The sequence below is a fragment of the Schistocerca nitens genome, chromosome 2 (assembly GCF_023898315.1).
Source record: "Schistocerca nitens isolate TAMUIC-IGC-003100 chromosome 2, iqSchNite1.1, whole genome shotgun sequence".
Lineage (NCBI taxonomy): Eukaryota > Metazoa > Arthropoda > Insecta > Orthoptera > Acrididae > Schistocerca > Schistocerca nitens.
In genome coordinates, this window is record NC_064615.1 from 1,123,587,909 (window position 1) to 1,123,608,304 (window position 20,396).

Here is a 20,396-nt window from a genome sequence, read left to right on the forward strand (position 1 = left end):
GGGGTTCCGAGTATCTCTTTTCCGATGCATTATTCCTCCTTTACTGCATCCCTCGCTCCCTCACATTGACGAATTAACACACAATTTGCGTCCATATGAAATACTCTGGATTCCCTGCATTGTCCTTGAAAATCGAGATACGTTTCTACGGAAACGATAGGATTTTCTTTTGGGTTCCGAGTATCTCTTTTCCGATGCATTATTCCTCCTTTACTGCATCCCTCGCTCATTCACATTGACGAATTAACACACAATTTGCGTCCATATGAAATACTCAGGATTCCCTGCATTGTCCTTCTAAATCGAGATACGTTTCTACGGAAACGATAGGATTTTCTTTGGGGTTCCGAGTATCTCTTTTCCGATGCATTATTCCTCCTTTACTGCATCCCTCGCTCCCTCACATTGCCGAATTAACATACAATTTGCGTCCATATGAAATACTCTGGATTCCCTGCATTGTCCTTCTAAATCGAGGAACGTTTCTACGGAAACGATAGGATTTGCTTTGGGTTTCCGAGTATCTCTTTTACGATGCATTATTCCTCCTTTACTGCATCCCTCGCTCCCTCACATTGAAGAATTAACACACAATTTGCGTCTATATGAAATACTCTGGATTCCCTGCATTGTCCTTCTAAATCGAGATACGTTTCTACGGAAACGGTGGGATTTTCCTTGGGATTCCGAGTATCTCTTTTCCGATGTATTATTCCTCCTTCACTGCATCCCTCGCTCCCTCACATTGACGAATTAACACACAATTTGCGTCCATATGAAATACTCTGGATTCCCTGCATTGTCCTTGAAAATCGAGATACGTTTCTACGGAAACGGTAGGATTTTCTTTGGGGTTCCAAGTATGTCTTTTCCGATGCATTATTCCTCCTTTACTGCATCCCTCGCTCCCTCACATTGACGAATTAATACACAATTTGCGTCCATATGAAATACTCTGGATTCCCTGCATTGTCCTCCTAAATCGAGATACGTTTCTACGGAAACGATTGAATTTTCTTTGGGGTTCCGAGTATCTCTTTTCCGATGCATTATTCCTCCTTTACTGCATCCCTCGCTCCCTCACATTGACGAATTAACACACAATTTGCGTCCATAGGAAATACTCAGGATTCCCTGCATTGTCCTTCTAAATCGAGATACGTTTCTACGGAAACGATAGGATTTTCTTTGGGGTTCCGAGTACCTCTTTTCCGATGCATTATTCCTCCTTTACTGCAACCCTCGCTAACTCACATTGACGAATTAACACACAATTTGCGTCCATATGAAACACTCTGGATTCCCTGCATTGTCCTTCTAAATCGAGATACGTTTCTACGGAAACGATAGGATATCTTTGGGGTTCCGAGAATCTCTTTTCCGATGCATTATTCCTCCTTTACTGCATCCCTCGCTCCCTCACATTAACGAATTAACACACAATTTGCGTCCATATGAAATACTCTGGATTCCCTGCATTGTCCTTCTAAATCGAGATACGTTTCTACGGAAACGATAGGATTTTCTTTGGGGTTCCGAGTATCTCTTTTCCGATGCATTATTCCTCCTTTTCTGCATCCCTCGCTCCCCTAAATTGACGAATTAACACACAATTTGCGTCCATATGAAATACTCTGGATTCCCTGCATTGTCCTTCTAAATCAAGATACGTTTCTACGGAAACGATAGGATTTTCTTTGGGGTTCCGAGTATCTCTCTTCCGATGCATTATTCCTCCTTTACTGCATCCCTCGCTCCCTCACATTGACGAATTAACACACAATTTGCGTCCATATGAAATACTCTGGATTCCCTGCATTGTCCTTCTAAATCGAGATACGTTTCTACGGAAACGATAGGATTTGCTTTGGGGTTCCGAGTATCTCTTTTACGATGCATTATTCCTCCTTTAATGCATCCCTCGCTCCCTCACATTGAAGAATTAACACACAATTTGCGTCTATATGAAATACTCTGGATTCCCTGCATTGTCCTTCTAAATCGAGATACGTTTCTACGGAAACGGTAGGATTTTCCTTGGGATTCCGAGTATCTCTTTTCCGAAGCATTATTCCTCCTTTACTGCATCCCTCGCTCCCTCACATTGACGAATTAACACACAATTTGCGTCCATATGAAATACTCTGGATTCCCTGCATTGTCCTTGAAAATCGAGATACGTTTCTACGGAAACGATAGGATTTTCTTTGGGGTTCCGAGTATGTCTTTTCCGATGCATTATTCCTCCTTTACTGCATCCCTCGCTCCCTCACATTGACGAATTAACACACAATTTGCGTCCATATGATATACTCTGGATTCCCTGCATTGTCCTTCTAAATCGAGATACGTTTCTACGGAAACGATAGGATTTTCTTTGGGGTTCCGAGTATCTCTTTTCCGATGCATTATTCCTCCTTTACTGCATCCCTCGCTCCCTCACATTGACGAATTAACACACAATTTGCGTCCATATGATATACTCTAGGTTCCCTGCATTGTCCTTCTAAATCGAGGAACGTTTCTACGGAAACGATAGGATTTGCTTTGGGGTTCCCAGTATCTCTTTTCCGATCCATTATTCCTCTTTTACTGCATCCCTCGCTCCCTCACATTGAAGAATTAACACACAATTTGCGTCTATATGAAATACTCTGGATTCTCTGCATTGTCCTTCTAAATCGAGATACGTTTCTACGGAAACGGTAGGATTTTCCTTGGGGTTCCGAGTATCTCTTTTCCGATGCATTATTCCTCCTTTACTGCATCCCTCGCTCCCTCACATTGACGAATTAACACACAATTTGCGTCCATATGAAATACTCTGGATTCCCTGCATTGTCCTTCTAAATCGAGATACGTTTCTACGGAAACGATAGGATTTTCTTTGGGGTTCCGAGTATCTCTTTTACGATGCTTTATTCCTCCTTTACTGCATCCCTCGCTCCCTCACATTGAAGAATTAACACACAATTTGCGTCTATATGAAATACTCTGGATTCCCTGCATTGTCCTTCTAAATCGAGATACGTTTCTACGGAAACGGTAGGATTTTCCTTGGGGTTCCGAGTATCTCTTATCCGATGCATTATTCGTCCTTTACTGCATCCCTCGCTCCCTCACATTGACGAATTAACACACAATTTGCGTCCATATGAAATACTCTGGATTCCCTGCATTGTCCTTGAAAATCGAGATACGTTTCTACGGAAACGATAGGATTTTCTTTGGGGTTCCGAGTATCTCTTTTCCGATGCATTATTCCTCCTTTACTGCATCCCTCGCTCCCTCACATTGACGAATTAACACACAATTTGCGTCCATATGAAATACTCTGGATTCCCTGCATTGTCCTTCTAAATCGAGAGACGTTTCTACGGAAACGATAGGATTTTCTTTGGGGTTCCGAGTATCTCTTTTCCGATGCATTATTCCTCCTTTACTGCATTCCTCGCTCCCTCACATTGCCGAATTAACATACAATTTGCGTCCATATGAAATACTCTGGATTCCCTGCATTGTCCTTCTAAATCGAGGAACGTTTCCACGGAAACGATAGGATTTGCTTTGGGTTTCCGAGTATCTCTTTTACGATGCATTATTCCTCCTTTACTGCATCCCTCGCTCCCTCACATTGAAGAATTAACACACAATTTGCGTCTATATGAAATACTCTGGATTCCCTGCATTGTCCTTCTAAATCGAGATACGTTTCTACGGAAACGGTGGGATTTTCCTTGGGATTCCGAGTATCTCTTTTCCGATGTATTATTCCTCCTTCACTGCATCCCTCGCTCCCTCACATTGACGAATTAACACACAATTTGCGTCCATATGAAATACTCTGGATTCCCTGCATTGTCCTTGAAAATCGAGATACGTTTCTACGGAAACGGTAGGATTTTCTTTGGGGTTCCAAGTAAGTCTTTTCCGATGCATTATTCCTCCTTTACTGCATCCCTCGCTCCCTCACATTGACGAATTAATACACAATTTGCGTCCATATGAAATACTCTGGATTCCCTGCATTGTCCTCCTAAATCGAGATACGTTTCTACGGAAACGATAGAATTTTCTTTGGGGTTCCGAGTATCTCTTTTCCGATGCATTATTCCTCCTTTACTGCATCCCTCGCTCCCTCACATTGACGAATTAACACACAATTTGCGTCCATAGGAAATACTCAGGATTCCCTGCCATGTCCTTCTAAATCGAGATACGTTTCTACGGAAACGATAGGATTTTCTTTGGGGTTCCGAGTACCTCTTTTCCGAAGCATTATTCCTCCTTTACTGCAACCCTCGCTAACTCACATTGACGAATTAACACACAATTTGCGTCCATATGAAACACTCTGGATTCCCTGCATTGTCCTTCTAAATCGAGAAACGTTTCTACGGAAACGATAGGATATCTTTGGGGTTCCGAGAATCTCTTTTCCGATGCATTATTCCTCCTTTACTGCATCCCTCGCTCCCTCACATTAACGAATTAACACACAATTTGCGTCCATATGAAATACTCTGGATTCCCTGCATTGTCCTTCTAAATCGAGATACGTTTCTACGGAAACGATAGGATTTTCTTTGGGGTTCCGAGTATCTCTTTTCCGATGCATTATTCCTCCTTTTCTGCATCCCTCGCTCCCTTAAATTGACGAATTAACACACAATTTGCGTCCATATGAAATACTCTGGATTCCCTGCATTGTCCTTCTAAATCAAGATACGTTTCTACGGAAACGATAGGATTTTCTTTGGGGTTCCGAGTATCTCTTTTCCGATGCATTATTCCTCCTTTACTGCATCCCTCGCTCCCTCACATTGACGAATTAACACACAATTTGCGTCCATATGAAATACTCTGGATTCCCTGCATTGTCCTTCTAAATCGAGATACGTTTCTACGGAAACGATAGGATTTGCTTTGGGGTTCCGAGTATCTCTTTTACGATGCATTATTCCTCCTTTAATGCATCCCTCGCTCCCTCACATTGAAGAATTAACACACAATTTGCGTCTATATGAAATACTCTGGATTCCCTGCATTGTCCTTCTAAATCGAGATACGTTTCTACGGAAACGGTAGGATTTTCCTTGGGATTCCGAGTATCTCTTTTCCGAAGCTTTATTCCTCCTTTACTGCATCCCTCGCTCCCTCACATTGACGAATTAACACACAATTTGCGTCCATATGAAATACTCTGGATTCCCTGCATTGTCCTTGAAAATCGAGATACGTTTCTACGGAAACGATAGGATTTTCTTTGGGGTTCCGAGTATGTCTTTTCCGATGCATTATTCCTCCTTTACTGCATCCCTCGCTCCCTCACATTGACGAATTAACACACAATTTGCGTCCATATGATATACTCTGGATTCCCTGCATTGTCCTTCTAAATCGAGATACGTTTCTACGGAAACGATAGGATTTTCTTTGGGGTTCCGAGTATCTCTTTTCCGATGCATTATTCCTCCTTTACTGCATCCCTCGCTCCCTCACATTGACGAATTAATACACAATTTGCGTCCAGATGAAATACTCTGGATTCCCTGCATTGTCCTCCTAAATCGAGATACGTTTCTATGGAAACGATAGAATTTTCTTTGGGGTTCCGAGTATCTCTTTTCCGATGCATTATTCCTCCTTTACTGCATCCCTCGCTCCCTCACATTGACGAATTAACACACAATTTGCGTCCATATGAAATACTCAGGATTCCCTGCATTGTCCTTGTAAATCGAGATACGTTTCTACGGAAACGATAGGATTTTCTTTGGGGTTCCGAGTACCTCTTTTCCGATGCATTATTCCTCCTTTACTGCAACCCTCGCTAACTCACATTGACGAATTAACACACAATTTGCGTCCATATGAAACACTCTGGATTCCCTGCATTGTCCTTCTAAATCGAGATACGTTTCTACGGAAACGATAGGATTTTCTTTGGGGTTCCGAGAATCTCTTTTCTGATGCATTATTCCTCCTTTACTGCATCCCTCGCTCCCTCACATTGACGAATTAACACACAATTTGCGTCCATATGAAATACTCTGGATTCCCTGCATTGTCGTTCTAAATCGAGATACGTTTCTACGGAAACGATAGGATTTTCTTTGGGGTTCCGAGTATCTCTTTTCCGATGCATTATTCCTCCTTTACTGCATCCCTCGCTCCCTCAAATTGACGAATTAACACACAATTTGCGTCCATATGAAATACTCTGGATTCCCTGCATTGTCCTTCTAAATCAAGATACGTTTCTACGGAAACGATAGGATTTTCTTTGGGGTTCCGAGTATCTCTCTTCCGATGCATTATTCCTCCTTTACTGCATCCCTCGCTCCCTCACATTGACGAATTAACACACAATTTGCGTCCATATGAAATACTCTGGATTCCCTGCATTGTCCTTCTAAATCGAGATACGTTTCTACGGAAACGATAGGATTTTCTTTGGGGTTGCGCGTATCTCTTTTCCGATGCATTATTCCTCCTTTACTGCATCCCTCGCTTCCTCACATTGACGAATTAACACACAATTTGCATCCATATGAAATACTCTGGATTCCCTGCATTGTCCTTCTAAATCGAGTAACGTTTCTACGGAAACGATAGGATTTGCTTTGGGGTTCCGAGTATCTCTTTTACGATGCATTATTCCTCCTTTACTGCATCCCTCGCTCCCTGACATTGACGAATTAACACACAATTTGCGTCCATATGAAATACTCTGGATTCCCTGCATTGTCCTTGTAAATCGAGATACGTTTCTACGGAAACGATAGGATTTTGTTTGGGGTTCCGAGTATCTCTTTTCCGATGCATTATTCCTCCTTTACTGCATCCCTCGCTCCCTCACATTGACGAATTAACACACAATTTGCGTCCATATGAAATACTCTGGATTCCCTGCATTGTCCTTCTAAATCGGGATTCGTTTCTACGGAAACGACAGGATTTTCTTTGGGGTTCCGAGTATCTCTTTTCCGATGCATTATTCCTCCTTTACTGCATCCCTCGCTCTCTCACATTGACGAATTAAAACACAATTTGCGTCCATATGAAATACTCTGGACTCCCTGCATTGTCCTTCTAAATCGAGATAAGTTTCTACGGAAACGATAGGATTTTCTTTGGGGTTCCCAGTATCTCTTTTCCGATGCATTATTCCTCCTTTACTGCATCCCTCGCTCCCTCACATTGACGAATTAACACACAATTCGCGTCTATATGAAATACTCACGATTCCCTGCATTGTCCTTCTTAATCGAGATACGTTTCTACGGAAACGGTAGGATTTTCCTTGGGGTTCCGAGTATCTCTTTTCCGATGCGTTATTGCTCCTTTACTGCATCCCTCGCTCCCTCACATTGACGAATTAACACACAATTTGCGTCCATATGAAATACTCTGGATTCCCTGCATTGTCCTTGAAAATCGAGATACGTTTCTACGGAAACGATAGGATTTTCTTTGGGGTTCCGAGTATCTCTTTTCCGATGCATTATTCCTCCTTTACTGCATCCCTCGCTCCCTCACATCGCCGAATTAACATACAATTTGCGTCCATATGATATACTCTGCATTCCCTGCATTGTCCTTCTAAATCGAGGAACGTTTCTACTGAAACGATAGGATTTGCTTTGGGGTTCCGAGTATCTCTTTTACGATGCATTATTCCTCCTTTACTGCATCCCTCGCTCCCTCACATTGAAGAATTAACACACAATTTGCGTCTATATGAAATACTCTGGATTCCCTGCATTGTCCTTCTAAATCGAGATACGTTTCTACGGAAACGGTAGGATTTTCCTTGGGGTTCCGAGTATCTCTTTTCCGATGCATTATCCCTCCTTTACTGCATCCCTCGCTCCCTCACATTGACGAATTAACACACAATTTGCGTCCATATGAAATACTCTGGATTCCCTGCATTGTCCTTCTAAATCGACTTACGTTTCTACGGAAACGTTAGGATTTTCTTTGGGGTTCAGAGTATCTCTTTTCCGATGCATTATTCTTCCTTTACTGCATCCCATGCTCCTTCACATTGACGAATTAACACACAATTTGCGTCCATATGAAATACTCTGGATTCCCTGCAGTGTCCTTCTAAATCGAGATACGTTTCTATGGAAACGATAGGATTTTCTTTTGGCAGTCGAGTATCTCTTTTCCGATGCATTATTCTTCCTTTACTGCATCCCTCGCTCCCTCACATTGACGAATTAACACACAATTTGCGTCCATATGAAATACTCTGGATTCCCTGCATTGTCCTTCTAAATCGAGATACGTTTCTACGGAAACCATAGGATTTTCTTTGGGGTTCCGAGTATCTCTTTTCCGATGCATTATTCCTCCTTTACTGCATCCCTCGCTCCCACACATTGACGAATTAACACACAATTTACGTCCATATGAAATACTCTGGATTCACTGCATTGTCCTTCTAAATCGAGATACGTTTCTACGGAAACGATAGGATTTTCTTTGGGGTTCCGAGTATCTCTTTTCGGATGCATTATTCCTCCTTTACTGCATCGCTCGCTCCCTAACATTGACGAATTAACACACAATTTGCGTCCATATGAAATACTCTGGATTCCCTGCATTGTCCTTCTAAATCGAGATACGTTTCAACGGAAACGATAGGATTTTCTTTTGGGAGTCGAGTATCTCTTTTCCGATGCATTATTCCTCCTTTACTGCATCCCTCGCTCCCTCACATTGACGAATTAACACACAATTTGCGTCCGTATGAAATACTCTGGATTCCCTGCATTGTCCTTCTAAATCGAGATACCTTTCTACGGAAACGATAGGATTTTCTTTTGGGAGTCGAGTATCTCTTTTCCGATGCATTATTCATCTTCACTGCATCCCTCGCTCCCTCACATTGACGAATTAACACACAATTTGTGTCCATATGAAATACTCTGGATTCCCTGCATTGTCCTTCTAAATCGAGGAACGTTTCTACGGAAACGATAGGATTTGCTTTGGGGTTCCGAGTATCTCTTTTACGATGCATTATTCCTCGTTTACTGCATCCCTCGCTCCCTCACATTGAAGAATTAACACACAATTTGCGTCTATATGAAATACTCTGGATTCCCTGCATTGTCCTTCTAAATCGAGATACGTTTCTACGGAAACGGTAGGATTTTCCTTGGGGTTCCGAGTATCTCTTTTCCGATGTGTTATTGCTCCTTTACTGCATCCCTCGCTCCCTCACATTGACGAATTAACACACAATTTGCGTCCATATGAAATACTCTGGATTCCCTGCATTGTCCTTCTAAATCGAGATACGTTTCTACGGAAACGATAACATTTTCTTTGGGGTTCCGAGTATCTCTTTTCCGATGCATTATTCTTCCGTTACTGCATCCCATGCTCCTTCACATTGACGAATTAACACACAATTTGCGTCCATATGAAATACTCTGGATTCCCTGCATTGTCCTTCTAAATCGAGATACGTTTCTACGGAAACGATAGGATTTTCTTTTGGCAGTCGAATATCTATTTTCCGATGCATTATTCCTCCTTTACTGCATCCCTCGCTCCCTCACATTGACGAATTAACACACAATTTGCGTCCATATGAAATACTCTGGATTCCCTGCATTGTCCTTCTAAATCGAGATACGTTTCTACGGAAACCATAGGATTTTCTTTGGGGTTCCGAGTATCTCTTTTCCGATGCTTTATTCCTCCTTTACTGCATCCCTCGCTCCCTCACATTGACGAATTAACATACAATTTGCGTCCATATAAAATACTTTGGGTTCCCTGCATTATATTTCTAAAACGAGATACGTTTCTACGGAAACGATAGGATTTTCTTTTAGGAGTCGAGTATCTCTTTTCCGATGCATTATTCCTCCTTTACTGCATCCCTCGCTCCCTCACATTGACGAATTAACACACAAATTGCGTCCATATGAAATACTCTGGATTCCCTGCTATGTCCTTCTAAATCGAGATACGTTTCTACGGAAACGATAGGATTTTCTTTGGGGTTCCGAGTATCTCTTTTCCGATGCATTATTCCTCCTTTACTGCATCCCTCGCTCCCTCACATTGACGAATTAACAGACAATTTGCGTCCATATGAAATACTCACGATTCCGTGCATTGTCCGTCTAAATCGAGATACGTTTCCACGGAAACGATAGGATTTTCTTTGGGGTTCCGAGTATCTCTTTTCCGATGCATTATTCTTCCTTTACTGCATCCCATGCTCCTTCACATTGACGAATTAACACACAATTTGCGTCCATATGAAAAACTCTGGATTCCCTGCATTGTCCTTCTAAATCGAGATATGTATCTACGGAAAAGATAGGATTTTCTTTGGGGTTCCGAGTATCTCTTTTCGGATGCATTATTCCTCCTTTACTGCATCGCTCGCTCCCTAACATTGACGAATTAACACACAATTTGCGTCCACATGAAATACTCAGTATTCCCTGCATTGTCCTTCTAAATCGAGATACGTTTCTACGGAAACGATAGGATTTTCTTTTGGGAGTCGAGTATCTCTTTTCCGATGCATTATTCCTCCTTTACTGCATCCCTCGCTCCCTCACATTGACGAATTAACACACAATTTGCGTCCGTATGAAATACTCTGGATTCCCTGCATTGTCCTTCTAAATCGAGATACATTTCTACGGAAACGATAGGATTTTCTTTTGGGAGTCGAGTATCTCTTTTCCGATGCATTATTCATCTTCACTGCATCCCTCGCTCCCTCACATTGACGAATTAACACACAATTTGCGTCCATATGAAATACTCTGGGTTCCCTGCATTGTCCTTCTAAATCGGGTTACGTTTCTACGGAAACGATAGGATTTTCTTTGGGTTTTCGAGTATCTCTTTTCCGATGCATTATTCTTCCTTTACTGCATCCCTCGCTCCCTCACATTGACGAATTAACACACAATTTGCGTCCATATGAAATACTCTGGATTCCCTGCATTGTCCTTCTAAATCGAGATACGTTTCTCGGGAAACGATAGGATTTTCTTTGGGGTTCCGAGTATCTCTTTTCCGATGCATTATTCCTCTTTTACTGCATCCCTCGCTCCCTCACATTGACGAATTAACACACAATTTGCGTCCATATGAAATAATCTGGATTCACTGCATTGTCTTTCTAAATCGAGATACGTTTCTACGGAAACGATAGGATTTTCTTTGGGGTTCCGAGTATCTCTTTTCCGATGCATTATTCCTCCTTTACTGCATCCCTCGCTCCCTCACATTGACGAATTAACACACAATTTGCGTCCATATGAAATACTCTGGATTCCCTGCATTGTCCTCCTAAATCGAGATACGTTTCTACGGAAACGATAGAATTTTCTTTGGGGTTCCGAGTATCTCTTTTACGTTGCTTTATTCCTCCTTTACTGCATCCCTCGCTCCCTCACATTGAAGAATTAACACACAATTTGCGTCTATATGAAATACTCTGGATTCCCTGCATTGTCCTTCTAAATCGAGATACGTTTCTACGGAAACGGTAGGATTTTCCTTGGGGTTCCGAGTATCTCTTTTCCGATGCATTATTCGTCCTTTACTGCATCCCTCGCTCCCTCACATTGACGAATTAACACACAATTTGCGTCCATATGAAATACTCTGGATTCCCTGCATTGTCCTTGAAAATCGAGATACGTTTGTACGGAAACGATAGGATTTTCTTTGGGGTTCCGAGTATCTCTTTTCCGATGCATTATTCCTCCTTTAGTGCATCCCTCACTCCCTAACATTGACCATTTAACACACAATTTGCGTCCATATGAAATACTCTGGATTCCCTGCATTGTCCTTCTAAATCGAGATACGTTTCTATGGAAACGATAGGATTTTCTTTGGGGTTCCGAGTATCTCTTTTCCGATGCATTATTCCTCCTTTACTGCAACCCTCGCTAACTCACATTGACGAATTGACACACAATTTGCGTCCATATGAAATACTCCGGATTCCCTGCATTGTCCTTCTAAATCGAGATACGTTTCTACGGAAACGATAGGATTTTCTTTGGGGTTCCGAGAATCTCTTTTCCGATGCATTATTCCTCCTTTACTGCATCCCTCGCTACCTCACATTGACGAATTAACACACAATTTGCGTCCTTATGAAATACTCTGGATTCCCTGCATTGTCCTTCTAAATCGAGATACGTTTCTACGGAAACGGTAGGATTTTCCTTGGGGTTCCGAGTATCTCTTTTCCGATGCATTATTCCTCCTTTACTGCATCCCTCGCTCCCTCACATTGACGAATTAACACACAATTTGCGTCCATATGAAATACTCTGGATTCCCTGCATTGTCCTTGAAAATCGAGATACGTTTCTACGGAAACGGTGGATTTTCTTTGGGTTTTCGAGTATCTCTTTTCCGATGCATTATTCCTCCTTTACTGCATCCCTCGCTCCCTAACATTGACGATTTAACACACAATTTGCGTCCATATGAAATACTCTGGATTCCCTGCATTGTCCTTCTAAATCGAGATACGTTTCTACGGAAACGATAGGATTTTCTTTTGGGAGTCGAGTATCTCTTTTCCGATGCATTATTCCTACTTTACTGCATCCCTCGCTCCCTCACATTGACGAAATAACACACAATTTGCGTCCATATGAAATACTCTGGATTCCCTGCATTGTCCTTGAAAATCGAGATACGTTTCTACGGAAACGATAGGATTTTCTTTGGGGTTCCGAGTATCTCTTTTCCGATGCATTATTCCTCCTTTACTGCATCCCTCGCTCCCTAACATTGACCATTTAACACACAATTTGCGTCCATATGAAATACTCTGGATTCCCTGCATTGTCCGTCTTAATCGAGATACGTTTCTACGGAAACGATAGGATTTTCTTTGGGGTTCCGAGTATCTCTTTTCCGATGCATTATTCCTCCTTTACTGCATCCCTCGCTCCCTCACATTGACGAATTAATACACAATTTGCGTCCATATGAAATACTCTGGATTCCCTGCATTGTCCTCCTAAATCGAGATACGTTTCTACGGAAACGATAGAATTTTCTTTGGGGTTCCGAGTATCTCTTTTCCGATGCAGTATTCCTCCTTTACTGCATCCCTCGCTCCCTCACATTGACGAATTAACACACAATTTGCGTCCATATGAAATACTCAGGATTCCCTGCATTGTCCTTCTAAATCGAGATACGTTTCTACGGCAACGATAGGATTTTCTTTGGGGTTCCGAGTACCTCTTTTCCGATGCATTATTCCTCCTTTACTGCAACCCTCGCTAACTCACATTGACGAATTAACACACAATTTGCGTCCATATGAAACACTCTGGATTCCCTGCATTGTCCTTCTAAATCGAGATACGTTTCTACGGAAACGATAGGATTTTCTTTGGGGTTCCGAGAATCTTTTTTCTGATGCATTATTCCTCCTTTACTGCATCCCTCGCTCCCTCACATTGACGAATTAACACACAATTTGCGTCCATATGAAATACTCTGGATTCCCTGCATTGTCCTTCTAAATCGAGATACGTTTCTACGAAAACGATAGGATTTTCTTTGGGGTTCCGAGTATCTCTTTTCCGATGCATTATTCCTCCTTTACTGCATCCCTCGCTCCCTCAAATTGACGAATTAACACACAATTTGCGTCCATATGAAATACTCTGGATTCCCTGCATTGTCCTTCTAAATCAAGATACGTTTCTACGGAAAGGATAGGATTTTCTTTGGGGTTCCGAGTATCTCTCTTCCGATGCATTATTCCTCCTTTACTGCATCCCTCGCTCCCTCACATTGACGAATTAACACACAATTTGCGTCCATATGAAATACTCTGGGTTCCCTGCATTGTCCTTCTAAATCGGGTTACGTTTCTACGGAAACGATAGGATTTTCTTTGGTTTTTCGAGTATCTCTTTTCCGATGCATTATTCCTCCTTTACTGCATCCCTCGCTCCCTAACATTGACGATTTAACACACAATTTGCGTCCATATGAAATACTCTGGATTCCCTGCATTGTCCTCCTAAATCGAGATACGTTTCTACGGAAACGATAGGATTTTCTTTTGGGAGTCGAGTATCTCTTTTCCGATGCATTATTCCTCCTTTACTGCATCCCTCGCTCCCTCACATTGACGAATTAACACACAATTTGCGTCCATATGAAATACTCTGGATTCCCTGCATTGTCCTTCTACATCGAGATACGTTTCTCGGGAAACGATAGGATTTTCTTTGAGGTTCCGAGTATCTCTTTTACGATGCATTATTCCTCCTTTACTGCATCCCTCGCTCCCTCACATTGACGAATTAACACACAATTTGCGTCCATATGAAATAATCTGGATTCACTGCATTGTCCTTCTAAATCGAGATACGTTTCTACGGAAACGATAGGATTTTCTTTGGGGTTCCGAGTATCTCTTTTCCGATGCATTATTCCTCCTTTACTGCATCCCTCGCTCCCTCACATTGACGAATTAACACTCAATTTGCGTCCATATGAAATACTCTGGATTCCCTGCATTGTCCTCATAATCGAGATACGTTTCTACGGAAACCATAGGATTTTCTTTGGGGTTCCGAGTATCTCTTTTCCGATGCATTATTCCTCCTTTACTGCATCCCTCGCTCCCTCACATTGACGAATTAACAGACAATTTGCGTCCATATGAAATACTCACGATTCCCTGCATTGTCCTTCTAAATCGAGATACGTTTCTACGGAAACGATTGGATTTTCTTTGGGGTTCCGAGTATCTCTTTTCCGATGCATTATTCCTCCTTTACTGCATCCCTCGCTCCCTAACATTGACCATTTAACACACAATTTGCGTCCATATGAAATACTCTGGATTCCCTGCATTGTCCTTCTAAATCGAGATACGTTTCTACGGAAACGATAGGATTTTCTTTGGGGTTCCGAGTATCTCTTTTCCGATGCATTATTCCTCCTTTACTGCAACCCTCGCTAACTCACATTGACGAATTAACACACAATTTGCGTCCATATGAAATACTCCGGATTCCCTGCATTGTCCTTCTAAATCGAGATACGTTTCTACGGAATCGATAGGATTTTCTTTGGGGTTCCGAGAATCTCTTATCCGATGCATTATTCGTCCTTTACTGCATCCCTCGCTCCCTCATATTGCCGAATTAACACACAAATTGCGTCCATATGAAATACTCTGTGTTCCCTGCATTATCTTTCTAAATCGAGATACGTTTCTACGGAAACGATAGGATTTTCTTTTGGGAGTCGAGTATCTCTTTTCCGATGCATTATTCCTCCTTTACTGCATCCCTCGCTCCCTCACATTGACGAATTAACATACAATTTGCGTCCATATAAAATACTTTGGGTTCCCTGCATTATATTTCTAAAACGAGATACGTTTCTACGGAAACGATAGGATTTTCTTTTAGGAGTCGAGTATCTCTTTTCCGATGCATTATTCCTCCTTTACTGCATCCCTCGCTCCCTCACATTGACGAATTAACACACAAATTGCGTCCATATGAAATACTCTGGATTCCCTGCTATGTCCTTCTAAATCGAGATACGTTTCTACGGAAACGATAGGATTTTCTTTGGGGTTCCGAGTATCTCTTTTCCGATGCATTATTCCTCCTTTACTGCATCCCTCGCTCCCTCACATTGACGAATTAACACACAATTTGCGTCCATATGAAATACTCACGATTCCGTGCATTGTCCGTCTAAATCGAGATACGTTTCCACGGAAACGATAGGATTTTCTTTGGGGTTCCGAGTATCTCTTTTCCGATGCATTATTCTTCCTTTACTGCATCCCATGCTCCTTCACATTGACGAATTAACACACAATTTGCGTCCATATGAAAAACTCTGGATTCCCTGCATTGTCCTTCTAAATCGAGATATGTATCTACGGAAAAGATAGGATTTTCTTTGGGGTTCCGAGTATCTCTTTTCGGATGCATTATTCCTCCTTTACTGCATCGCTCGCTCCCTAACATTGACGAATTAACACACAATTTGCGTCCACATGAAATACTCAGGATTCCCTGCATTGTCCTTCTAAATCGAGATACGTTTCTACGGAAACGATAGGATTTTCTTTTGGGAGTCGAGTATCTCTTTTCCGATGCATTATTCCTCCTTTACTGCATCCCTCGCTCCCTCACATTGACGAATTAACACACAATTTGCGTCCGTATGAAATACTCTGGATTCCCTGCATTGTCCTTCTAAATCGAGATACCTTTCTACGGAAACGATAGGATTTTCTTTTGGGAGTCGAGTATCTCTTTTCCGATGCATTATTCATCTTCACTGCATCCCTCGCTCCCTCACATTGACGAATTAACACACAATTTGCGTCCATATGAAATACTCTGGGTTCCCTGCATTGTCCTTCTAAATCGGGTTACGTTTCTATGGAAACGATAGGATTTTCTTTGGGTTTTCGAGTATCTCTTTTCCGATGCATTATTCTTCCTTTACTGCATCCCTCGCTCCCTCACATTGACGAATTAACACACAATTTGCGTCCATATGAAATACTCTGGATTCCCTGCATTGTCCTTCTAAATCGAGATACGTTTCTCGGGAAACGATAGGATTTTCTTTGGGGTTCCGAGTATCTCTTTTCCGATGCATTATTCCTCTTTTACTGCATCCCTCGCTCCCTCACATTGACGAATTAACACACAATTTGCGTCCATATGAAATAATCTGGATTCACTGCATTGTCTTTCTAAATCGAGATACGTTTCTACGGAAACGATAGGATTTTCTTTGGGGTTCCGAGTATCTCTTTTCCGATGCATTATTCCTCCTTTACTGCATCCCTCGCTCCCTCACATTGACGAATTAACACACAATTTGCGTCCATATGAAATACTCTGGATTCCCTGCATTGTCCTCCTAAATCGAGATACGTTTCTACGGAAACGATAGAATTTTCTTTGGGGTTCCGAGTATCTCTTTTACGTTGCTTTATTCCTCCTTTACTGCATCCCTCGCTCCCTCACATTGAAGAATTAACACACAATTTGCGTCTATATGAAATACTCTGGATTCCCTGCATTGTCCTTCTAAATCGAGATACGTTTCTACGGAAACGGTAGGATTTTCCTTGGGGTTCCGAGTATCTCTTTTCCGATGCATTATTCGTCCTTTACTGCATCCCTCGCTCCCTCACATTGACGAATTAACACACAATTTGCGTCCATATGAAATACTCTGGATTCCCTGCATTGTCCTTGAAAATCGAGATACGTTTCTACGGAAACGATAGGATTTTCTTTGGGGTTCCGAGTATCTCTTTTCCGATGCATTATTCCTCCTTTAGTGCATCCCTCACTCCCTAACATTGACCATTTAACACACAATTTGCGTCCATATGAAATACTCTGGATTCCCTGCATTGTCCTTCTAAATCGAGATACGTTTCTATGGAAACGATAGGATTTTCTTTGGGGTTCCGAGTATCTCTTTTCCGATGCATTATTCCTCCTTTACTGCAACCCTCGCTAACTCACATTGACGAATTGACACACAATTTGCGTCCATATGAAATACTCCGGATTCCCTGCATTGTCCTTCTAAATCGAGATACGTTTCTACGGAAACGATAGGATTTTCTTTGGGGTTCCGAGAATCTCTTTTCCGATGCATTATTCCTCCTTTACTGCATCCCTCGCTACCTCACATTGACGAATTAACACACAATTTGCGTCCTTATGAAATACTCTGGATTCCCTGCATTGTCCTTCTAAATCGAGATACGTTTCTACGGAAACGGTAGGATTTTCCTTGGGGTTCCGAGTATCTCTTTTCCGATGCATTATTCCTCCTTTACTGCATCCCTCGCTCCCTCACATTGACGAATTAACACACAATTTGCGTCCATATGAAATACTCTGGATTCCCTGCATTGTCCTTGAAAATCGAGATACGTTTCTACGGAAACGGTGGATTTTCTTTGGGTTTTCGAGTATCTCTTTTCCGATGCATTATTCCTCCTTTACTGCATCCCTCGCTCCCTAACATTGACGATTTAACACACAATTTGCGTCCATATGAAATACTCTGGATTCCCTGCATTGTCCTTCTAAATCGAGATACGTTTCTACGGAAACGATAGGATTTTCTTTTGGGAGTCGAGTATCTCTTTTCCGATGCATTATTCCTCCTTTACTGCATCCCTCGCTCCCTCACATTGACGAAATAACACACAATTTGCGTCCATATGAAATACTCTGGATTCCCTGCATTGTCCTTGAAAATCGAGATACGTTTCTACGGAAACGATAGGATTTTCTTTGGGGTTCCGAGTATCTCTTTTCCGATGCATTATTCCTCCTTTACTGCATCCCTCGCTCCCTAACATTGACCATTTAACACACAATTTGCGTCCATATGAAATACTCTGGATTCCCTGCATTGTCCGTCTTAATCGAGATACGTTTCTACGGAAACGATAGGATTTTCTTTGGGGTTCCGAGTATCTCTTTTCCGATGCATTATTCCTCCTTTACTGCATCCCTCGCTCCCTCACATTGACGAATTAATACACAATTTGCGTCCATATGAAATACTCTGGATTCCCTGCATTGTCCTCCTAAATCGAGATACGTTTCTACGGAAACGATAGAATTTTCTTTGGGGTTCCGAGTATCTCTTTTCCGATGCAGTATTCCTCCTTTACTGCATCCCTCGCTCCCTCACATTGACGAATTAACACACAATTTGCGTCCATATGAAATACTCAGGATTCCCTGCATTGTCCTTCTAAATCGAGATACGTTTCTACGGCAACGATAGGATTTTCTTTGGGGTTCCGAGTACCTCTTTTCCGATGCATTATTCCTCCTTTACTGCAACCCTCGCTAACTCACATTGACGAATTAACACACAATTTGCGTCCATATGAAACACTCTGGATTCCCTGCATTGTCCTTCTAAATCGAGATACGTTTCTACGGAAACGATAGGATTTTCTTTGGGGTTCCGAGAATCTTTTTTCTGATGCATTATTCCTCCTTTACTGCATCCCTCGCTCCCTCACATTGACGAATTAACACACAATTTGCGTCCATATGAAATACTCTGGATTCCCTGCATTGTCCTTCTAAATCGAGATACGTTTCTACGGAAACGATAGGATTTTCTTTGGGGTTCCGAGTATCTCTTTTCCGATGCATTATTCCTCCTTTACTGCATCCCTCGCTCCCTCAAATTGACGAATTAACACACAATTTGCGTCCATATGAAATACTCTGGATTCCCTGCATTGTCCTTCTAAATCAAGATACGTTTCTACGGAAAGGATAGGATTTTCTTTGGGGTTCCGAGTATCTCTCTTCCGATGCATTATTCCTCCTTTACTGCATCCCTCGCTCCCTCACATTGACGAATTAACACTCAATTTGCGTCCATATGAAATACTCTGGGTTCCCTGCATTATCCTTCTAAATCGGGTTACGTTTCTACGGAAACGATAGGATTTTCTTTGGTTTTTCGAGTATCTCTTTTCCGATGCATTATTCCTCCTTTACTGCATCCCTCGCTCCCTAACATTGACGATTTAACACACAATTTGCGTCCATATGAAATACTCTGGATTCCCTGCATTGTCCTCCTAAATCGAGATACGTTTCTACGGAAACGATAGGATTTTCTTTTGGGAGTCGAGTATCTCTTTTCCGATGCATTATTCCTCCTTTACTGCATCCCTCGCTCCCTCACATTGACGAATTAACACACAATTTGCGTCCATATGAAATACTCTGGATTCCCTGCATTGTCCTTCTACATCGAGATACGTTTCTCGGGAAACGATAGGATTTTCTTTGAGGTTCCGAGTATCTCTTTTACGATGCATTATTCCTCCTTTACTGCATCCCTCGCTCCCTCACATTGACGAATTAACACACAATTTGCGTCCATATGAAATAATCTGGATTCACTGCATTGTCCTTCTAAATCGAGATACGTTTCTACGGAAACGATAGGATTTTCTTTGGGGTTCCGAGTATCTCTTTTCCGATGCATTATTCCTCCTTTACTGCATCCCTCGCTCCCTCACATTGACGAATTAACACTCAATTTGCGTCCATATGAAATACTCTGGATTCCCTGCATTGTCCTCATAATCGAGATACGTTTCTACGGAAACCATAGGATTTTCTTTGGGGTTCCGAGTATCTCTTTTCCGATGCATTATTCCTCCTTTACTGCATCCCTCGCTCCCTCACATTGACGAATTAACAGACAATTTGCGTCCATATGAAATACTCACGATTCCCTGCATTGTCCTTCTAAATCGAGATACGTTTCTACGGAAACGATTGGATTTTCTTTGGGGT